This window comes from Eretmochelys imbricata, chromosome 1 (genome assembly GCF_965152235.1).
Source record: "Eretmochelys imbricata isolate rEreImb1 chromosome 1, rEreImb1.hap1, whole genome shotgun sequence".
Classification (NCBI taxonomy): Eukaryota; Metazoa; Chordata; order Testudines; family Cheloniidae; genus Eretmochelys; species Eretmochelys imbricata.
Genome location: NC_135572.1, coordinates 126,842,518 through 126,864,586, shown reverse-complemented (window position 1 = coordinate 126,864,586; position 22,069 = coordinate 126,842,518).

Here is a 22,069-nt window from a genome sequence, read left to right as displayed (position 1 = left end):
TGGTGAGTATTTGCTTCAGGTTGGGGGGCTGTCTGTAGGCAAGGACTGGCCTGTCTCCTAAGATTTGTGAGAGTGATGGGTCATCCTTCAGGATAGGTTGTAGATCCTTAATAATGCGTTGGAGGGGTTTTAGTTGGGGGCTGAAGATGACGGCTAGTGGCGTTCTGTTATTTTCTTTGTTAGGCCTGTCCTGTAGTAGGTGACTTCTGGGAACTCTTTTGGCTCTATCAATCTGTTTCTTCACTTCCGCAGGTGGGTATTATAGTTGTAAGAATGCTTGATAGAGATCTTGTAGGTATACATTTGGGGACATTGTATACCTTCAAATCAGCGGCACTGCTATAGGTACCCGCATGGCCCCACAGTATGCCAACATTTTTATGGCTGACTTAGAACAACGCTTCCTCAGCTCTCATCCCCTAACGCCCCTACTCTACTTGTGCTATATTGATGACATCTTCATCATCTGGACCCATGGAAAAGAAGCCCTTGAGGAATTCCACCATGATTTCAACAATTTCCATCCCACCATCAACCTCAGCCTGGTCCAGTCCACACAAGAGATCCACTTCCTGGACACTACATTGCTAATAAACGATGGTCATATAAACACCACCCTATAGCGGAAACCTACTGACCGCTATTCCTACCTACATGCCTCCAGCTTTCACCCTGACCACACCACACGATCCATTGTCTACAGCCAAGCTCTGCGATACAACCGCATTTGCTCCAACCCCTCAGACAGAGACAAACACCTACAAGATCTCTATCAAGCATTTATTACAACTATAATACCCACCTGCGGAAGTGAAGAAACAGATTGACAGAGCCAGAAGAGTTCCCAGAAGTCACCTACTACAGGACAGGCCTAACAAAGAAAATAACAGAACGCCACTAGCCGTCACCTTCAGCCCCCCAACTAAAACCCCTCCAACGCATTATTAAGGATCTACAACCTATCCTGAAGGATGACCCAACACTCTCACAAATCTTAGGAGACAGGCCAGTCCTTGCCTACAGACAGCCCCCCAACCTGAAGCAAATACTCACCAGCAACCACATACCACACAACAGAACCACTAACCCAGGAACCTATCCTTGCAACAAAGCCCGTTGCCAACTGTGCCCACATATCTATTCAGGGGACACCATCACAGGGCCTAATCACATCGGCCACACTATCAGAGGCTCGTTCACCTGCACAGCTACCAATGTGATATATGCCATCATGTGCCAGCAATGCCCCTCTGCCATGTACATTGGTCAAACTAGATAGTCTCTATGTAAAAGAATAAATGGACACAAATCAGATGTCAAGAATTATAACATTCATAAACCAGTCGGAGAACACTTCAATCTCTCTGGTCACGTGATTACAGACATGAAAGTTGCGATATTACAACAGAAAAACTTCAAAACCGGACTCCAGCGAGAGACTGTTGAATTGGAATTCATTTGCAAATTGGATACAATTAACTTAGGTTACCTTGCATAATGACTTAGCCACTCCCAGTCTCTATTCAAGCCTATTTCCCCTTGTTTTTTCCTACCCTCTTCCCCCCCCCCCCTCCCTCAGATGTTCTTGTTAAACCCTGGATTTGAGCTGGAAATGGCCCACCTTGATTATCATACACATTGAAGGAGAGTGATCACTTTGGATAAGCTATTACCAGCAGGAGAGTGGGGTGGTGGGAGAGAAAACCTTTTGTAGTGGTAAACACCCATTTTTTCATGGTTTGTATGTATAAAAGCATCTTCTGTATTTTCCACAGTATGCATCCGATGAAGTGAGCTGTAGCTCATGAAAGCTTATGCTCAAATAAATTGGTTAGTCTCTAAGGTGCCACAAGTACTCCTTTTCTTTTCACTAATTAAAATATTTCTAAAGCCATGTAACAGAGAGGACAGAAAACTGTAATACATATTTAGAGTTTGGCCACAGAGAGGGCAAAGAATCCACGTGAAATTCTTTCTCTCATTCTGATACCCATTGATGGCACCGTTGAGAGATTCTCCCACAACTCTTTCTCGTTCTCTCTCTCTCTCTCTCTCTCCTCTCCCCTCTGGGCAGAACTCTAGAGCAAAGTGCTCTCAGCTAGTAAAAATAAAAGCTGCCCACAAAAACAACCAAGCGTCAGATTCACTCAGCATCATCTGATAACCCGTTGGAACAGGTGATCAATATTCATCAGCCTCACAATTCCACTGCTAGTGATGGTTAATGGGCCATCTTCCTTGTAGCCAAATCCCATCAGGGACCAGACAGCTGGAGCTAAAGGAGAAAACTCATCAGAACTGGCAGTAGACAGTTTAGGCGGCTAAAATTAACCTTGGACCATTCACAGAAGGAACTAATTGTTTGTGACTGCTAGATTCCTGCCAGTGGCAAAGGTTTTATTGCTGCACAGATCTTATCCTGATACAAGTTTCTGCACTGCAAGACAAAAGAAAAATCCAAGGATATTTTCAAAAGCACGTGAAGAACTCTTAATTATATAGAATCATAGAATCTCAGGGTTGGAAGGGACCTTAGGAGTTCATCTAGTCCAACCCCCTGCTCAAAGCAGGACCAATCCCCAATTTTTGCCTCAGATCCCAAATGGCCCCCTCAAGGATTGAACTCACAACCCTGGGCCAATGCTCAAACCACTGAACTATACCTCCCCTCCAGCACTTGGTAATGTTAAAGATAACTACAAGTTTAATTTATAAATGATAGAATGATTCAGATTGCTCTGAGACTTCAAAATGTATTGTGAGTTCAATGCCAGATATGGGCTACGATTCAAAATCATGACCAGCCAAACTGTTCTTGGTTATTTCCACAATATCGGTCTTACCTTACTCTAAAAGCTCTAGTGACACCATTTTCCTCCTGCCACTTCATAAAGGAACTGCCATTCTTTGTGAAAAGCCATCAAGTTCCACCAAGTGGTGTCACATCAGAACAATGTAAAAACATCGCTTCCAGGTGATTTTCATTAATAATAATTATTTTTATTATAGATTGCATTACCTTCAAGTCTTAGTCATGGGCCAGGACACTAACAGGCTAGGTGCTGTACAAAGACAGAACAAAGAGACAGCCTCTGTCTCAGAGAGTTTACAGTCAAAGGATACGACAGGAGGCAACAGATGGAAATGAAAGACAGATGGAGGAATACAAGGAAACAATGAGCCATTATTGGCTAGCATGAGAGGCAGTACACCAGCGACCTAATTGTTGTCAAGCTTTTTGTAGCCCTCCCAGCAAAGGAGAGTTTTATGGGGGATTTGAAGGATGTTAATGAGGTAGGTTTGTGGACAGTTACAGGCAGCTCCTCCCAAGTGTGGCAGGAAGCACGAGAGAAAGCACAACGCGATTTTTGGAAACATTTAACAAGTGGGTGATGGAGGCTGGTGTCATGAGCCAGTTGAATGTGGGAGTCAACCTCTTAATAGTGAATATGAGATGATCAGCTGTGAAATGCCTTGAAAGTGAAACAAAGAAACTCATGTTTAATACTATAGAGAAGGGAGGAGTCGGGAGGGATTCAAAGAGTGGGCAGGCATGGTCAAAGTGACAGGCTAGGAAAGTTATCTTTGCAGCAGCATTCCAAATAGACATGAGAAGGGCATGACTGCACTGGTCAAAGCTAGAGAAAAGGGTGTTACGGTAGTTGAGACGGCAAGATTATGAGACTCTGGATGAGTTTTAGCTGTGTGGATGGATAGGAAAGGCTGTATCTGAGAGAGATTATGAGGAAAGAATTGGCAAAATTTAGACAGTCTGAATGTGGGGAGCCTAGACATATGGCTGGGTCAAAGATGATGCCTAGGTTATGGACCTGAAAGGCAGGATGGTGGTGCTATTAGCTGTGATCAAGACAGGAACTAGTGGGTAGGTCTTGGTGGGGGAATATTAAGAGCTCTGTTTTAGCCATGTTGAGCTTGAGCTGATCACTAGACATCCACAAGGAGATGTCACATGGACAGGCTGAGATTTTAGTTTGAACAGAAGGAGACAGGCCTGGAGTACAGAGGTAGATCTGTGAGTTGTCAGTATAATGATGGTAGTTGCATGTGTGTTTATGGCTGAGATTACCGAGAGAGAAGAGGTAGAGGGAGAAGAGAAGAACAGAGCTCTGTGGAGCCCCCACAGAAAATTGGAGGATGGGTGTGGAGGATCTTCTGAAGGACGCACTTGAGAGATTAAAGAGGTAAAAGGAAAATCAAGAGGGGACAGAATCACAGAAGCCAAGGGACGACATGGCTACAAGAAGAGGAGTATGGTCAACGGTGCCAAAGGTGGCTGACAGGTCAAGGAAGATAAAGATTGAGTAGTGGCTCTGAGATTTGGCAAAGTAGCCCACGTTCACCCTGAAGATTTGTGAATCTTAATTAATCATTAAACAGACATGGTTGAGTTTAAAGTTTATAATGAAAAATCAAGAATCAAAACCAGGAGTGTCTCTTACTTTATTGTGCTTCTCCATAGTTTACACATTGTGAATATTTTCACTTGTTCAGGTCAGCATGGAAAAGTTCTGAAACTTATCCAAGCCCATTGGAGTTTTTTAAGGACCCCCCCAGCAGCTCTATAGAATAGGGTAAAGTAGCCAATTAGGAATGGGGTCATTAGGAATGTCTTTAGAGAGAGGTTAAAGAGAGCAGGCAAGAGTCTCTTCTCCACTCCTAGCAGGAGCAAAAGTTTGTGCTCTCCTCTTCCATTTCCTTAGGAGACGGTCATTTGAGTTGCTGGGATGTTTTCTGACTTAGTGGGATCAGGACATGGGGACCTTCTTTTCCCCTCCCTACAGATGGGGAGTCGATCAACTGGAAAAAGGAGGCTGCACTAGCTGTGGGATGAAGCTGAAGGGTAGTGGAAGACAGGGAATTTGACCTTACCTTACCTATCCATGCCTTTGTCACCACTAGGTCCAAAATAACTGCAATGTGTAGTTCCCTGTTATGCACTGGATAATTTCTGGATCTGGGCTTTTGTCATTTGGATATTATGTGTCTTAGATCTTATTTTTAATCATTGGTGTAGTTACACCGATGTAGCAGCAGTAAACTGCACTGGCTCAAGAGACAATTTACAGTGGGGACTTGCATTGGTGCAATTACACCAGTGACCAACCCCCTTCCCCCCCCCACAGAAAATCCAAACAACAACCTCCCACTATAGGTGAGATCTTAGAGAGCTGGTCTCTCCTATATTACCCCAGCTGTTGAGATGAGCAGTATGGATGAGCTGACAGCTCTCAGTTGCATTCAGCTGGGAACTGGCAGCAGGACATTGTCAGTAGAAGGGCACTGACACTGGCATTTGTTACCCCCATTGATATGATAGAGCCTGACTGGCTAAGCCCATCTATTTATTGATACTTTGCTGAGTGATTTTGGCAAATGGGTGGAGTGGGTGGTGTTGGTTTTGAAGGCTGGGTTCAGTTTACATGTTGGCCTTCAGTCATCCTGCACCCTCAGAAAGGCGTTTCGTATTGCCATTCCCTTTGCATCCCTGAAATAGAGAAGTCACAGCCCAGTTAAAAAAAGAGAGGTGGAAAAGCAGAATTTCAGAGCAGTAGGAATAACAATTCCTGTGCAGACAGAATGCGCACAGTAGCACTTCCTTGCCAGCAAAAAGAGAATCTGAGTTGAAAGGAATTTGAACAGACTCATATACTTATACCTTTTTTTCTACACCCCAGTAATCGGCAGCAAAATGAACTCAGTCAGCCCCAACCTCTGCTGGAGAGGTCACCATGCATATATTTTCCTGGGCCAACCCACAGACCCAAACATACATGGCCACACATACATATTATTCCTCTTATTTATATTGTGATATTGCCTGGGAGCCCCAATCATGAGCCAGGATATCATTGTGCTAGGTGCTGCACCAACACAGAATGAAAAGACTGCCCAGGATCCAAACAGCCTGCAGAAAAGCTTTCATATGCATGTTGATGGTACTAAATGAATAATGTGATAACAATACTGTAATAAAAGAACCCAAGCTGTTATATTCTGGGAGATGCTTCCAACCCCCTTCATGTCCCAGATCTGAAAAGCAACAAAGATATTTATGAACAGCAATGGTAAGGAACAGAATGCTAGGCTAATGCTAGAGTACTAATAACTAGGATGCTATGAATCAAATAAATAATAAGCAGTCCCCCCTCCCGCCCATGGCTTGCAAGTGGAAAAATTAAAATTACAATGTTGCTAATATGTTAGGGGGCTTATTCCTTCACCCACTTACTTCCCTGGTCCTTCGCACATGAACAGAGAGCAACAATATCCAAAGTCCAAAGGTGCAAACAATTTGATGTTTATTGGGTTGAACTTCCAGCAAGCATGATTCTAGTTTCCTTCCTTAGTGTCCCCCTTCCCAGCTCTGACACCACAGATCCTTACACCTGTGTCCCTGTTCCCTTTCCCCACCTTAGCAAAACATGATTCCAATTTCCCCACCCGCATTCCCTGTTCCCATTTCCCTCACCCACCCACTCCCTCCCTCCCTGATTGACTGCAGACTATATAGTAAAACTTGAGTTCTGCTTAACTATACTTTAACCAATCATTTTCCTGAAACTAACCAATTCTAATATATTGTAACATGATTATTTAACCAATTAATCCCACCACCTTAATTAGTTTACACCCAGCAAAATTAATTATACAGCAGACAGAAACAATCACAGAACCAGACAAAGATTATACAGACAAACAATGGGGAAATGACAGGTTTCAGAGTAACAGCCGTGTTAGTCTGTATTCGCAAAATTTGGTTAGTCTCTAAGGTGCCACAAGTACTCCTTTTCTTTTTAATGGGGAAATGGGGATTACAGTGATATAACAAACACAGGAATGAGGATTTCACATCCCAGCTATTGAGAAGTGAGTTCTTGCCAGACAGGATACTAGCAAACTAAGTTTCCTTTTACATCTTCTAAGCACTTCCCTTTCTCTGGAGGCGATAGGCGTTATCAGGACAGGATTGTATTCCTAACAGCCCAATAGCACCTTATTTCAATGTGACTAGGTTGGAATGTGAGGAGATGACTGGTCGCTTCTCAGCTTATGGCTGCCTCTGCTGCTTAGCCAAAGATCTCAGCCTAAGCACAGGGCCTCAGACTGTCACAGTAAGAGAAGGACCTTACACCAGCAGACAGTGATTTTGATTCTTTCTTTTATACCTCTATAACTAGCTAAGTGATAGGAATACACCTAAATTCTTAGAGTATAAGCCTTCACAGACAGGCCTGAATATCTATATCCTAACAAGAATCTTTTCTGCTAATTGTCTGCACATATTTGGCTAGCTCAAAACTGCCGATATTCATGTTATGGGGAACATTTTTTATTCAATTTGGCCATCCCTTGATTTTGGCCTTTTATTTATTATTATGCTCCTCCAAATGTGCAAGATGCTTACAAACACACAAAGATGGACGGACCATGTCCCCAAAGAGCTTCCAGGCTTAGGCCCTTATCTTTTAAACACTTATGCACATTCTTAACTTTAGCCTATACATTGTGTCAATGGAGTGACTCAAAGGTGTAAAGTTAAACATGTGTGTGCATTTTTAGAACCAGGGCCTACATACAGATGTACCAAAACAGGGTAATCAATAAAGTAAGAGAGAAGTAGACAAAGTTCACAATAATAAAATCATGCAATTCCTCATTTAAGGCATGTACACTTCTTGATTGTTCATTTACATTAATGTGTATTGGCATTTGCTTGGCTTTGTGGGGTTTAGACTGACATACATGGCTATGACTTTTATCAACCAAGGTGATTGTACACAAGGAGTCACATGATATTGGACCAAGTATACATACTTTTGAAATCAATATTTATACCCAACTACAGTTCATCAGAGTATTCTGAGCTCTTTTGAATCCCATCAAAAGACAAGCCCTTCAGAATTAGGAATAACTATTTAGTATTAATATTGCAATAGCACCCAAAGGCTTCAGTTACAAGCAGGAACCTACTGTGCTCGGCACTGTACTAACACATTGGAAGATTTGGTTCATGTCACAAAGAGGGTGATCTTGCACATTTAATGCTATTCTGGTGCTTTGATCGTACTCCAATTAAAAGTACTCATGGGTGGAAGCTCCCTGCCAATTCTGAAAAGTACAGTACAATTCAATAAAAAACCAAAAGCCTAAAGTTTCATCATGAGTTCACATGGCAAAAATGATTTTTAAATTGTTTAATTAAAAAAAGAAAAATAAAAACCTCTAGGCTAAGGGATTTTTCCCAGCACACAAATCTCTAGAACAATGCAGGGATGGATGTAACTAACTGCTTATGGTGGCTGAGATTAAAGAAGGGTTTTGAAATTGCTCTTATTAAACTGATCTAACATAAAAGAAGTAAACAGTGGATTTTAATGACAAATTAAACAAATGGTTTAGCTCTGAGACAGCTGCTTTATACCAACCCTTTGATAATATGTCTTCATTTTGTCTGTCCTATATTAGGGGCAAGATGGCTTTTGTGCTGCACAGCTAATGAATGCAGGGAAAACGTTTTTGCACTGCAGAACTCAGATTAGATTTTAATATTTCATTTCAGAACTAATCTCACCTCTTCAAATTTATTTTATTGAAATGACACTACAAAAATACTAAAAAAAAGTGTATGTAGAGTTTCTTTTGAACATCGAGTTTGCAGATGGGAAACTGCATTCTCCGCTCACAGACAGATAAAGAAGAAATCTGTTCTGAATAAAAAGCCATGGAAGCTATAGAGCTGAGGTCTTCCCATATGTCTGCACAGCTTTTTGTGTTCTCTAAATTTGCAAAGTAAAGTGTTTAGCCCTTCCATATTCAAAGGTCACCTTGACAATGCAAACTGTAAGCATTTCTGTTGAGTCTGCATCCTGCCAGAATTAACCAAGAATACTAAAAAAAAGAGATAATTTCCCACACTCACCTTGAAGGAATGTTAACTAGGAAACTAATGATCAAGGGCCTGCTGCTGGTCCCCTAAAAGCCAATAGGAGTTTTGCAGTTTACAGGAATGGGAGTCTAACAGTTTAAGCTTTTCAGATTTTATCCCTGTTAACCACTTCATCGTGGAATGAGAAACCAGATCCATCAAACAAATGCCCTTGCCCAGTACAGGGGCACATAACTTCCATTTCCTGATAAAAAAACTGACAGAGGAATGCTTACATCTTCAATCAGCTCTCAGGGGAAAACCAGCTAAACAGTTAGCTGTGTCAGTTGGAGTCATTGTTTTTACAGAGATCATTGAAAATAGCATAGAAGAGACAAGAATGACAATTCAATAGAGTGAATTAAAACAAATTCTAAACTATCTCTAACCTTTAGTCTAGATAGAGTTCACAATTTCAGTAAATCCTCTTACAGTTTTTGGCTGAATTATGCCAGGCAAAACTGCAAAATTCCCTTTTTTTTAACAACCCTTTGTTGTCCTTGTGAACCACTTAATCCAAAACTGAAACATAGAGCTGCCCAGAAAATGGAAATCCCCTTGCACAGAAATGTTGGTTTTGCAACTAGAGTATTTTTTTCATTGGAAAATCATTCAGATGAAAAATTTTCAACCAGTTCTACTTACAGCAAACAGTGAGGACTATTTACATGTTCAAATTGCCTGGTGTGTATCTAATAACATAATATTAGGGCAAGCAGGTGATTTTTCAGATTCTTACAGTTTGATTACGCATGAAGTAACCACATATCAACCACCAGGTAAATCCTTTTGCACACATGGTAGTGCTGGAATCCTTATGCCACTCAATGAAGTGGAATAATGGCAGACCTTTTTTGGCCACTTTCAAGCCAATACAGCTTGTTGAGGGGGGAAAATAAGGGGGAGGGGAGAGAATTGTGATGTTTTCTGAAAATCAAATTTCCAATTTTTTTTTTCAAATTTGGAAGTGTGAAATTTCAAAATTAGAAACATTTCACCAGTTCTAGACTTGGTTGAAAAATAGCAAGAATGGAAAAAATTATGAAAATACCATTGAAGTAGTTTTCTTTTCACCAAATGTTGAAATGTCAATTTTTTTTTAAAAAAATGACCAATTCTAGTTGAAAAATTAGAAAGCTGGAGGAATCTAACTTTGTGACATCTAGTGCGCAGGATCAATATTTTCTCTCACTCTTGTCCAGCAATCTGGTTTCCCTCAGATTCAGCTGGGATCTAAGTTCTAAACCTGTAGGAGCCAGGACTCAGAACAATAAATCAGTGGGATGTATGTTTACTCTGTCACTGCTTGGATTGATCTTGGATAATGAGGGTCTCCAACTCCTAAGGTCTCCAGCCTCATAGACTTTAAGGACAGAAGGGACCATCATGATCATTTAGTCTGACCTCCTGCACATTGCAGGCCACAGAACCTTGCCCACTCACTTCTGTAATAGAGTTGCAGTGGGGGAGGTTCAGGTTGGATATTAGGAAAACTTTTTCACTAGGAGGGTGGTGAAACACTGGAATGCGTTGCCTAGGGAGGTGGTGGAATCTCCTTCCTTAGACGTTTTTAAGGTCAGGCTTGACAAAGCCCTGGCTGGGATGATTTAATTGGGTATGGGTCCTGCTTTTCAGCAGGGGGTTGGACTAGATGACCTCCTGAGGTCCCTTCCAACCCTGATATTCTATGATTCTATGACCCCTAAACTCTGGCTGAGTTACTGAAGTCCTCAAATCATAATTTAAAGACTTCACATTATAGAGAATCCACCATTTACACTAGTTTAAACCTACGAGTGACCCAGGCCCCATGCTGCAATGGCATGCAGTACAAGAATAAAACTCAGCGTGGTCCAACCCCCCGCACCAAACCCCAACAGTCATAGGTCCATGTTCTCCTTGGTCTTTCCGGCACCTTTTAAACCTGCAGGATGCACCTGGATTGGAATGAATCACTGCGCAGGGTTCATTTATCCATTCCAGGTGTCAGTGTTTGCCTGTGACATAGTCCAGCCACTCCCTGAATTGTCCAAAGGATGGATGTTCTGCAGTACTTGATAGCAGTCAGGGGAGCAAGAGCTGAAGGTTGCATTGGGAGCCTGCATTCTGGTAGCCAGCTCCAGTAAGTGTTCCAACAGCTCCTTCCTCTGCACTCTATCTTTCTCCTTTAACCACCAGTTCTGCTCCATAAATCTGTCTGCCTAATCTCTCTTCATGTTGCGCAGCCTCTGTCTCTCTTTCCACCCTGCAAGCATCCTTATTGAGTTGAGCCTGTTGGACCTGGATCTGCTGATGCATTTGATCAAACAGGGTTCCCATCAGCTCATTTCAGATGCTCTTTCTCTTCCCCTGCAGTAGGAACATGCAGGCTCCAGTTGCCATGTTCCTCCTGGTGCCTTGTGTTGCTCTGATGGAGGTGAAAGGGCCTTGAACGGAGAGAAAGACAGAGACCATTATTGTCTGAGCCTCCTTAAAAAAATACATTTCACAGTTTATGAAAGGGGCTGCTTTAATTCAAGGACATATCTTCTGCTGGCAGGCTCTCTTCCAGGGGTGCTTGTGACAGGGGGTTATACTGTTGCCATCCTCACTCAGCCGAGGATCATGCACCAGGCACAGTGTTTAGTGCAGTTCCCATTATCCGACTGACTTTCTCCTATAAGAGGGAGGACTACAGGGAGTTCCCAGAGATTAGAATCTTTGATTTTTTGGTAGTTTGTCTTCAGTCACTTGATCTGCTCTTTGCATTGATCTGCTGTCCTGTCAATCCTCAATGCTGCCAGCTGCTCGGATATCATTTTATACACCTGCTCATTTCTTGTGCTCTTGAGTCAATGCCTCATCAGAGGTTAACCAGAATGTGGCTGTTTTTCTCTGGCCCGCTAGCAGTGCGCTTGATGCAGGACTTCATCTTATTACTTGCTGGCCATACCTAATCCATATTAGCACTGAATATACTTGTGTTTGTTGTTTCCAGTTGAGCAGTCCATATGGAAATGAAGGGTTAAACGTTGAGCAGCTGTGTTCAAACTAGGAGGTTGCTTCTGGTTCCTGGGAAGTGAGTGGCAAACTTTGGAATTGAAGGGCTGGGAAGCATAGCCACAGGGGATTGTGGATCCACACTGCAAAATGCCTGGGCTCTGACCCATGTCATAGTGGGACTTGGGCTCCAACCCACCCCGCTTGGAGGGTCCGGGGGGCCAAACTCAAGAAGAGTTATTAGCTCATCGGACTAATTTCTGTGTGGACAGTAGGAGGCTTTGGCTCAAATCTGAGTCTCAGTCTGGGATTAGTGTGCTGTCTGGTAATACACAAAGGGTACATCTACACTGGGCTAAAAGACCCGCATCATGGCCGTGGCCTAGAGCTCTACCCTAAGGGCCTAGAGAGTGAGCATGAGCATGACAGGAAAGAAGCTGACACATTTTTTTTGTATTCTCTGTACTCAGGTGCAGGCCAACTATGGGCAGTAAAACAGTTACTCCTGTTTACCTCACTCACTTGAGGAGAAGGAACAGCACTACCATCATTTCAGGTGAGTGACTCTCCTTCCCCAAACCACACAAAAAAGGAAGGATAAAGCCATAACTCACTTAAGGCCTACAGGATCCTCAAAGGTATTTCGAGTGCCTAACTTCCACTGGTCCCAATGGGAGTGGACTGAACTATACCATGTGGTCTGTTTCTTTGTGGGACCGTGTGCTGACCGTGTGAGTGCTGAGCCTACCAGCCTGATAGCCAAGGCTGAGTGCTGAGAGCTTCTTAATGAGGCTTTGATCCCTAAGTCCTTTAGCACCCATCAACCCTTAACCAGGGGCCAGGCTACTCAGGAAGACCAGGGCTTTAAAAAGCCTGTTCCTAAGCGACCAGAGGAGCTAGTGAACAGGAGCAGCTAACAGGGGAGTTTTGCGAGGGAGTTTACAAGGGTAGTGTGAGGGGAACAGGGGGTGCTACATACACTTACCATTCCTTAAACTTAAAGCCAAAACCACCTCCTGATAAAAACAAAAAAATCAATAAAGGAACGAGCTTCAGGGGTAAAAAGAGAATGCAGGCAGAAGTCCAGCAACAGAGCGGGGGGCTACCCAGTTTGTTGCACTCAGTGCAGCATGTGTGATTACCTGTCCTATGGGCGGGTAGTGTATATGTGCATTCAGTGCAAGGAGTTCCTGGCCCTCAGAGATCGTGTATGGGCTTTGGAGACCAGAGTGGCTGAACTGGAGGAGCTGAGGGAGACAGAGAGATACATAGATGAGACTTTCCGAGACACAGTAGAACGGTCCCACCCCTGGTCTGACAGCCTCTGTGCTGTTGAGGAGGATGAAAGCCTCAGGGAAGGACATCCAACTGGAGCAGAGGGAAAAAAATCCCATAGTTGGGACCCTCCTTCCAGATGATGATGTGGTATCCTGTCACACTGATGATTTAGTTGGGGATTGGTCCTGCTTTGAGCAGGGGGTTGGACTAGATGACCTCCTGAGGTCCCTTCCAACCCTGATATTCTATGATTCTATGATTCTACCGCTCCGGGGAGGGAACTTCAGTTATTAGGAAGATATAGGTATTACTAATGGGTGATTCGATTATTAGAAACATAGATAGCTGGGTTTGCGATGACCGGGAGAACCGCATGGTGACTTGCCTGCCTGGTGCGAAGGTTGTGAATCTCTTGAGACAGCTAGATAGACTTATGTGTAGTGCGCGGGAGGAGCCAGTGGTCATGGTGCATGTTGGTACCAGTGACATAGGGAAGGATAGAAGAGAGGTCCCGGAGGCCAAATTTAGGCTGCTAGGTAAGAGATTGAAGTCCAGGACCTCCATGGTAGCATTCTCTGAAATGCTTCCAGTTCCACGCGCAGGGCCAGTTAGACAGGCAGAACGGCAGAGTCTCAATGCGTCGATGAGACGATGGTGTAAGGAGGAGGGGTTTCGATTTATTAGGAACTGGGGGAAATTCTGGGAAAGGGGGAGCCTATACAGGAAGGATGGGTCCACCTAAACCAAAATGGAACCAGATTGCTGCACTTAACTTTAAAAAGGTCATAGAGCAGTTTTTAAACTAAGGGCTGGGGGAAAGCCGACAGGTGCGGAGGAGCACGTGCTTCGGAGAGACACATCCCTTAGGGGAGGATCTATAAATGGAGATTCCCTATATCCTAATAAGGAGGACAGGATGGAAGATGATAAATACAGGTAGGATCTGATGAGAAACAGTCAAATGAAAAAATGACCCATTCAATTACATCATGTAATGGCAGGCAGCTAAAAAGTGACAAGTTTTTTAAGAGCTTATATACCAATGCTAGAAGTCTAAATTATAAGATGGGTGAACTAGAGTGCCTCACAGAAACTTGGTGGAATGAGGATAATCAATGGGTCATAGAAATATCAGGGTACAAAATATATCGGAAGGACAGAACAGGATGTGTTGGTGGGGGAGTGGCACTATATGTAAAAGAAAGCATAGAATCAAATGAAGTAAAAATCTTAAATGAACCAAACTGTACCATAGAATCTCTATGGATAGTAATTCCATGCTTGAATAATAAGAATATAGCAGTAGGAATATATTACCGACCACCTGACTAGGATGGTGAAAGAGACTGTGAAATGATCAGGGATATTAGGGAGGCTATAAAAATAAAAAACACAATAATAATGGGGGATTTCAATTATCCCCATATTGACTGGGTACATATCACCTCAGGAAGGGATGCAGAGATAAAATTTCTTGACACCTAAAATGACTGCTTCTTTGAGCAGCGAATCCTGGAACCCACAAGAGGAGAGGCAATACCTGATTTAGTCCTAAGTGGAACACAGGATCAGGTCCAAGAGGTGAATAGAGCTGGAGCACTTTGTAATAGTGACCATAATATAATTAAATTTAACATCCCTGTGGTGGGGAAAACACCACAGCGGCCCAAACACTGTAGCATTTAATTTCAGAAAGAGGTATTACTCAAAAATGAGGAGGTTAGTTAAACAGACATTAAAAAGTACAGCACCAAAAGTAAAATCCCTGCAAGCTGTGTGGAAACTTTTTAAAGACACCACAATAGAGGCTCAACTTAAATGTATACGCCAAATTAAAAGAAATTATTAAGAGAACCAAAAAGGAGCCACTGTGGCTAAACAACAAAGTAAGAGAAGCAGTGAGAGGCAAAAAGGCATCCTTTAAAAAGTGGAAGTTAAGTCCTAATGAGGAAAATAGAAAGGAGCATAAACTCTGGCAAATAAAGTGTAAAAACATAATGAGGAAGACCAAAAAGGAATTTGAAGAATAGCTAGCTAAAGACTTAAAAAGTAATAGCAAATTTTTTTTTAAGTACATCAGAAGCAGGAAGCCTGCTAAATATCCAGTGGGGCCACTGGACGATGGAGATGATAAAGGAGCACTCAAGGACGATAAGGTCATTCTGGAGAAACTAAATGAATTCTTTGCATCAGTCTTCATGGTTGAAGATGTGAAGGAGATTCCCAAACCTGAGCCATTCTTTTAAGGTGACAAACCTGAGGAACTGTCCCAGATTGAGGTGTCATTAGAGGAGGTTTTGGAACAAATTGATAAACTAAACAATAACAAGTCACCAGGACCAGATGGTATTCACCCAAGAGTTCTGAAGGAACTCAAATGTGAAATTGCAGGACTACTAATTGTCATCTGTAACCTATCATTTAAATCAGTTTCTGTACCAAATGACTGGGAGGATAGCTAATGTGACACCAATTTTTAAAAAGGGCTCCAGAGGAGACCCCGGCAGTAAGGCAGTAAGCTTGACTTCAATACCAGACAAACTGGTTGAGACTGTAGTAAAGAACGAAATAGTCAGACACATAGATGAACATAATTTCTTGGGGAATAGTCAACATGTTTTTTGTAAAGGGAAATCATGTCTCACCAATCTACTAGAATTCTTTGAGGGGGTCAACAAGCATGTGGACAAGGGGGATCCAGTGGATGCAGTGTATTTAGATTTTCAGAAAGCCTTTGACAAGGCTCTTAAGCAAAGTAAGCAGACATGGGATAAGAGGGAAGGTTCTCTCATGGATTGGTAACTGGTTAAAAGATAGAAAACAAAGGGTAGGAATAAATGGCCAGTTTTCAGAGTGGAGACAGGTAAATAGTGGTGTCTCCCAGGGGTCTGTACTGGGACCAGTCCTATTCAACATATTTATCAATGATCTGGAAAAATGGGTAAACAGTGAGGTGGCAAAATTTGCAGATGATACCAAACTACTCAAGATAGTTAAGTCTCAGGCAGACTGCGAAGAGCTACAAAAGGATCTCTCAAAACTGGGTGACTGGGCAACAAAATGGCAGATGAAATTCAATGTTGATAAATGTAAAGTAATGCACGTTGGAAAAATAATCCCAACTATACATTTAAAATGATGGGGTCTAAATTAGCTGTTACCACTCAAGAAAGAGATCTTGGAATCATTATGGATAGTTCTCTGAAAACATCCGCTCAATGTGTAGTGGCAATCAAAAAAGTGAACAGAATGTTTGGGAATCATTAAGAAAGGGATAGATAATAAGACAGAAGATACCATATCGCCTCTATATAAATCCATGGTACGCCCACATCTTGACCTTTGTGTGCAGATGTGGTTGCCCTATCTAAAAAAAGATATATTGGATTTGGAAAAGGTTCAGGAAAGGGCAACAAAAAAGATTAGGGATATGGAATGGCTGCCATATGAGGAGAGATTAATAAGACTGGGACTGTTCAGCTTGGAAAAGAGACGACTAAGGGGGGATATGATAGAGGTCTATAAAATCATGACTGGTGGGAAGAAAGTAAATAAGGAAGTGTTATTTACTCCTCATAACACAAGAACTAGGTCACAAATGAAATTAAAAGGTAGCAGGTTTAAAACAAACAGAAGGAAGTATTTTTTCACACAATGCACAGTCAACTTGTGGGACTCCTTGCCAGAGGATGTTGTGAAGGGCAAGACTATAACAGGGTTAAAAAAAGAGCTAGATAAATTCATGGAAGATAGGTCCATCAATGGCTATTAGCCAGGATGGACAGGGATGATGTCCCTAGCCTCTGTTTGCCAGAAGCTGGGAATGGGTGACAGGGAATGGATCACATTACCTGTTCTGTTCATTCCCTCTGGGGCACCTGGCATTGGCCACTGTCTGAAAAGAGGCTACTGGGCTAGATGGACCTTTGGTCTGACCCAGTATGGCCTTTCTTATATTCTATGAGTTGGACACATAAATACCTTTGAGGATCTGCACACTAGACCCTCCCACCATCACTGCAATATCATTCACTTTTCTACATGTATGTTGGAATTTACTGATTAAATTTAGACCTGAAAGGAGATGACTTAAAGGAGATTTAACTGAGATATTCAGAATCATAAAGAATTTAAATGGTATATTTTTCACACTGTCCCAAAATGAGAAGAAAGGGGACATTCAAATTAAATTACTGGCCATTAAATTTAGAACTAAACTGAAATATATCTTCACATAGTAAATAGTCTTTGATTCAAATACATCTGGTGGATAATTTATTACAAATAATAACATTAATAGTTATGTATCAAGGCCCAAACCTGCAGCTAGTGTACATCTCCATAACTCCATTTAAGTCAGTGCTTCAGGGGGCAAGTTCATCATCACAGAGGTTAGGCAGGAATACTTGCTCCCATATTTTTCCCCAATCTACAATAATAGCTGAGATCATTGTTTTTCTTCCCTGCCTCTGAAGCTTCAAGTATTAGCTGCAGGATATCACATTTAATGGTACAGGGGCCTGACAAATCCAACCTTCCTATGGGAACTAGCAGTTCCAGACTTTGGATCCTGTAGTTTCAATAGTTGCTAGTCTCTTTATTTCAGATCCTCAAAGGTATTTGGTGCCTAACTCCCACTGAAACCACCTCTTCTTTTGGCTACAGCCAACCAAAGAGTAGGAACAACAGGCCTAGATCCTCCAAGGTCTTTAGGTACCTAACTCCCATTGATTTCAGCAGGAGATTTTTGAATGTCTGTAGCCTAGAGATGATCCACTGTTTCATGCAGAACCAATGCCAGTTCTTATATTTTGCCTCTCCCACTCCCCTCATCATAGGTAAGCAGAGTCAATATGAGTCAAGACCAGTTGGGGCTCCTCACCTTTTGTTGTTTGTCCACTTCTCAGGGCTGGTGCAGCGTCTGCACCTTGACTCCTTTCAGAATGAGCTGGTCCCCTGCTGCTGTGATCACCCTGGGCTTGCCTGCACAATGCCTCCAGGCAGTATTTCTATGTCAGATACAATATGTTTCAACATTCAATGCAGTCTGAACAAATTTCCTAGGCACCCACTGCAATACAACCTGACATTCTGGCGATCACAAATGCTGCGTCATCCTTTCCTCCAACATTCAGCAGTTCTGATATGGCAGAGGTATAATCAAGTGTGAGGAGGCATATGTGTCACTAATAAAGCATCACTATCTCTGAGGAAGGACGGTTTTTGCAGAAGAGTTGTCCTTAGTACTCAAACTTTGATTAGTACCAAGGCTTTGGTGAGAAACATGCACTTCCATATATGTATCTGTGGAATAATTGTGCTAAGGGAAGATGGGTTTCCAATGATTACTCTTATAATATATTGCTGTTCTAGCTCATGTGAACAGCATTAAAGATCCCGGTAGAAAGAAAATGTTATCAAGGGCAGAAGGTGAAGTCTGTTGGATGTCAATGAATCAGGATGTAACAAGATAATATAATGAAGTAATTATGCTTTCTGTGGTAATATCTCAAGAAGAGCTTAATGATTAGCTAGGAGGGAAGTTAATGTGGACCTAGAGACCTAATTATCAGACCTCAGCCTCCATTAGTGTGCAGGCTGCTTTGTGGGTGTAAACAACTGCGGGTGTATTTTTATTAAGCTAACGCCTGCAGATATTTATCACATGGAGGTGCAGGCTCTGTCACAGGTCCAGTCAGGTGCTCCCACTTAACCACTGAGACTGCCGTGAGATGACCCAGCCACTAGATCCTGCATGTTTTTTAAGCCTCCAGCCAGCCCAATTCCTCTGTGAGGTGATTCCCAGCCTCTTCAGGTGATCCCAGACTCCTACCAGGTGACTTTGTTGGCAGGTGACCACTCCCCTGCCAAACCATTTCTTCTGGATGGGAGCCTCTCTATCGTCTAGGATGTTTGCATTTGAATAGAGGACCTTCCCAAGTTAATGACCCTCTATTGTCAGCCCACATCTTGGAATTTGAGTCCAACATGGAAGCAAAGAAACCACAGGAAAGGTTACCAGCCACCACATTCAAAATGGAGTTTTCAGTCTGGTAGAGTACCAAGGAGATGCATGGGGGTGGGGAGGCAGGGTTGTCCTCCCCCCCCGGCCCTCACTCCACCCCCACCCCACTATCGGCAGGCATGGGTTGCCTCTGGTAGTGTGAGTTCATAATCTGCCACAAAAACAACAAATTGTACAAATTCTCAAATCATCACAGGTTCTAAGGCTATGTGTGGAGACTTCTCCAAGCCACTGCACTGGAGTAAACTCTGAAGAGTGTCTCCTCTGACATTACGTGGGGCCTCCAGGACAAAATTTATTTCTCCTTTTCGTCTCCCTTGTTTTCCCCAGTTTTCATCTGAGATACATGCAGTGTATCTGTCCCAGAGGAAAATTTCATTTTTTAAATAACCCTGTTTTGCAGGAAGTAGCAGTGAAAGTCAAAATGATCAGGAACTGCCTTCAGCCAATGTGTGAAGGCATGCGACAGTACTAACAAATGGTAGCACTAACGTCATGTACCTACTGCATCAGTGTGGGTGGGGATATGCGTGTGTACACCGTCCTATATCCATGTCTACCACAGCGTATGTGGACTCTTAGGCATGGGTATGGGAAACATGTGAGAGCATTACACAAACCACTACTCGGGTACACACGCAAGTGTAGTCATAGGCTAAGGGTGAGAGACTAGTTAGTCTCAATGCCTATTCAGTTCAATCTTTAGTGTCCCTGCTGAGGTTGTCAAAATTGCTACCCGTTGTAGTGGTTATTTTTATGATGTGGACCTCTGTCAATTAGGAATGGAGCTAAGATCACGGAATATACGTTTTCCTTGTAAAAGGAATCAGTACAGCATTACAACAATTTTGGTATGGACAAGCCAGTCAGATTTCAGTACGTAACAGAAGCAGGAGAGCTTAACAAATCAATATATGACTGGAGCTGATCAAACAGCTGAAGATTATTTTTGCTCTACATACCTGTAGTCTGACCTTATATAAATATTTGTGTGCACCAATTGTTTTACACAAAGACAACTCTAGAGATGTAAAACTGAAGAAGCTGAGATTAGAGGCTGAGCCTGTTCATCTAACAAAAGGTTAGTATTGAAACAGACATAATTCAGAAGGTAGATATGGGATTACTCATGTGTTTAAGGTTAAGTAGCTGTGTAAGCATTTGCAGAACTGAGGCCTTATATGTGCTATAATCCACATAAAGTTTACATAATCCCATATATGATATGCAAACGTCATCATTTTGGTATTAGTTCATTTAACTTTGTATATAAAGTATTTCCCTTGTAGACAGAGACTTTAGTTTGTAGTGCTCATTTAATAAAAATTCCTATAGAAAAATGAAACATCGATTTACAATAGAATGATATACAAAAAATCAAAAATCTTATCCTAAGTGACAGCAGCCCAAACCCCACACTTTCTTCTGAAAGGGTAGTTAATTATTACATGTAACGTAACAGATTTAATTTATACAAGTCTGTTCCCTTGTTTTAGAGGAGTAAAAATAAGAAACAATGGCTTAGTTATAAATCTAGTAATTTTATCTTTCAACATTTGTTTTCTTGCTGTGAAACTCTTTTACAAGCTTAATTTCAATTGAAATGAGAAATACGCAAATGTAAAACAAAAGTGCTATGTTTTCAGTTTGTTTTCTAATAAAAGGATGACAGAAGTATAATAGTATAAAATAGAAGCTAATGTTTGGTTATTATTAGTTATTCCTTTATATATTATAAGGGCAACCTATGTTGCTTTATACTGGAGATGAATCAGTGGAATATATGAAAATCCAGTATATATATTAATCCATGGGTTAATCAATCACATGGGCAGGACTGACACCAGAGTTTTTTCCCATAGAGGCTCAGTTTAATATCATCCTCCTCCTTTAATCTATTTTCTAACTTCCAAGTCTGGAACATCTCATCATATGAGCCATGCTCCGTGAAGAATACGGAGTTGAAAAGACAGGACTAAAATAGCATTGCTGATACTGACGCCACAAGAAGAAAGTCCAGCCAGTGGTAGACAGCAGGAGCAGCAACTAAGCCATTTCTGAATGGTATGATGCTTCTGATTTCTTCAGTGGGTGGCAAGACTATCTAGGAAAAATCTCTCCCTTTTTAAAATGATGTAGCTAGATATGTTTTTTCAGGTTTAAACATCTGTCCCTCCAATTTACACAAGAGATGGCTAAACCTAGACTCTTCAGTGGTTCAGATCAGCATCCAAATGTTAGTCATCTCTTGTGAAAATCCAAATGTTTGAATGCTGATCTGTCACTGATTGGGCCAGAAAACAAAAAAATTTCAATATGTAAACAATTAAGCTTAAGTCCTCCTAAAATCATGCAAAATGCAGGTGTGAGAAAATTAACACAACAAAAATATTATACAGCTTTTTTTAAAACCCCTAATTTTTTTTTGTTGCTGTGAATCATATGCAAAGGGTTGGATCCATTCATTCTTATTTTATCCAAACCACTCACACATCCCTAATTTACACCTCAGAGGATGAAGCTGATGAGATGGGGGCAGGGGCAGTTGAGTTGATGACACTGATTCATTGGTTATGAAGTTCTTTCTCCCTCCCTTCCTGTGAAACATCGGAGCTCTTTCCCCAAGACCCCAATGAAAATATCTTTGTGCTGGCTTAGTAGTTAACTAATTTTTAATAGAACAGTTGTATGCCAGATATGAATAGCCATGCAGCATGTCTGTCACCCTCAGTGATCCATGTGCATAGCAAGAAATCTTACTTGGTTGACCTGGGGCAGGGTCTTTGATCTCTAAGTCACTAGTTCAAATCTAGCCCTGGTTGGTAGCAATTGAAAGGTTG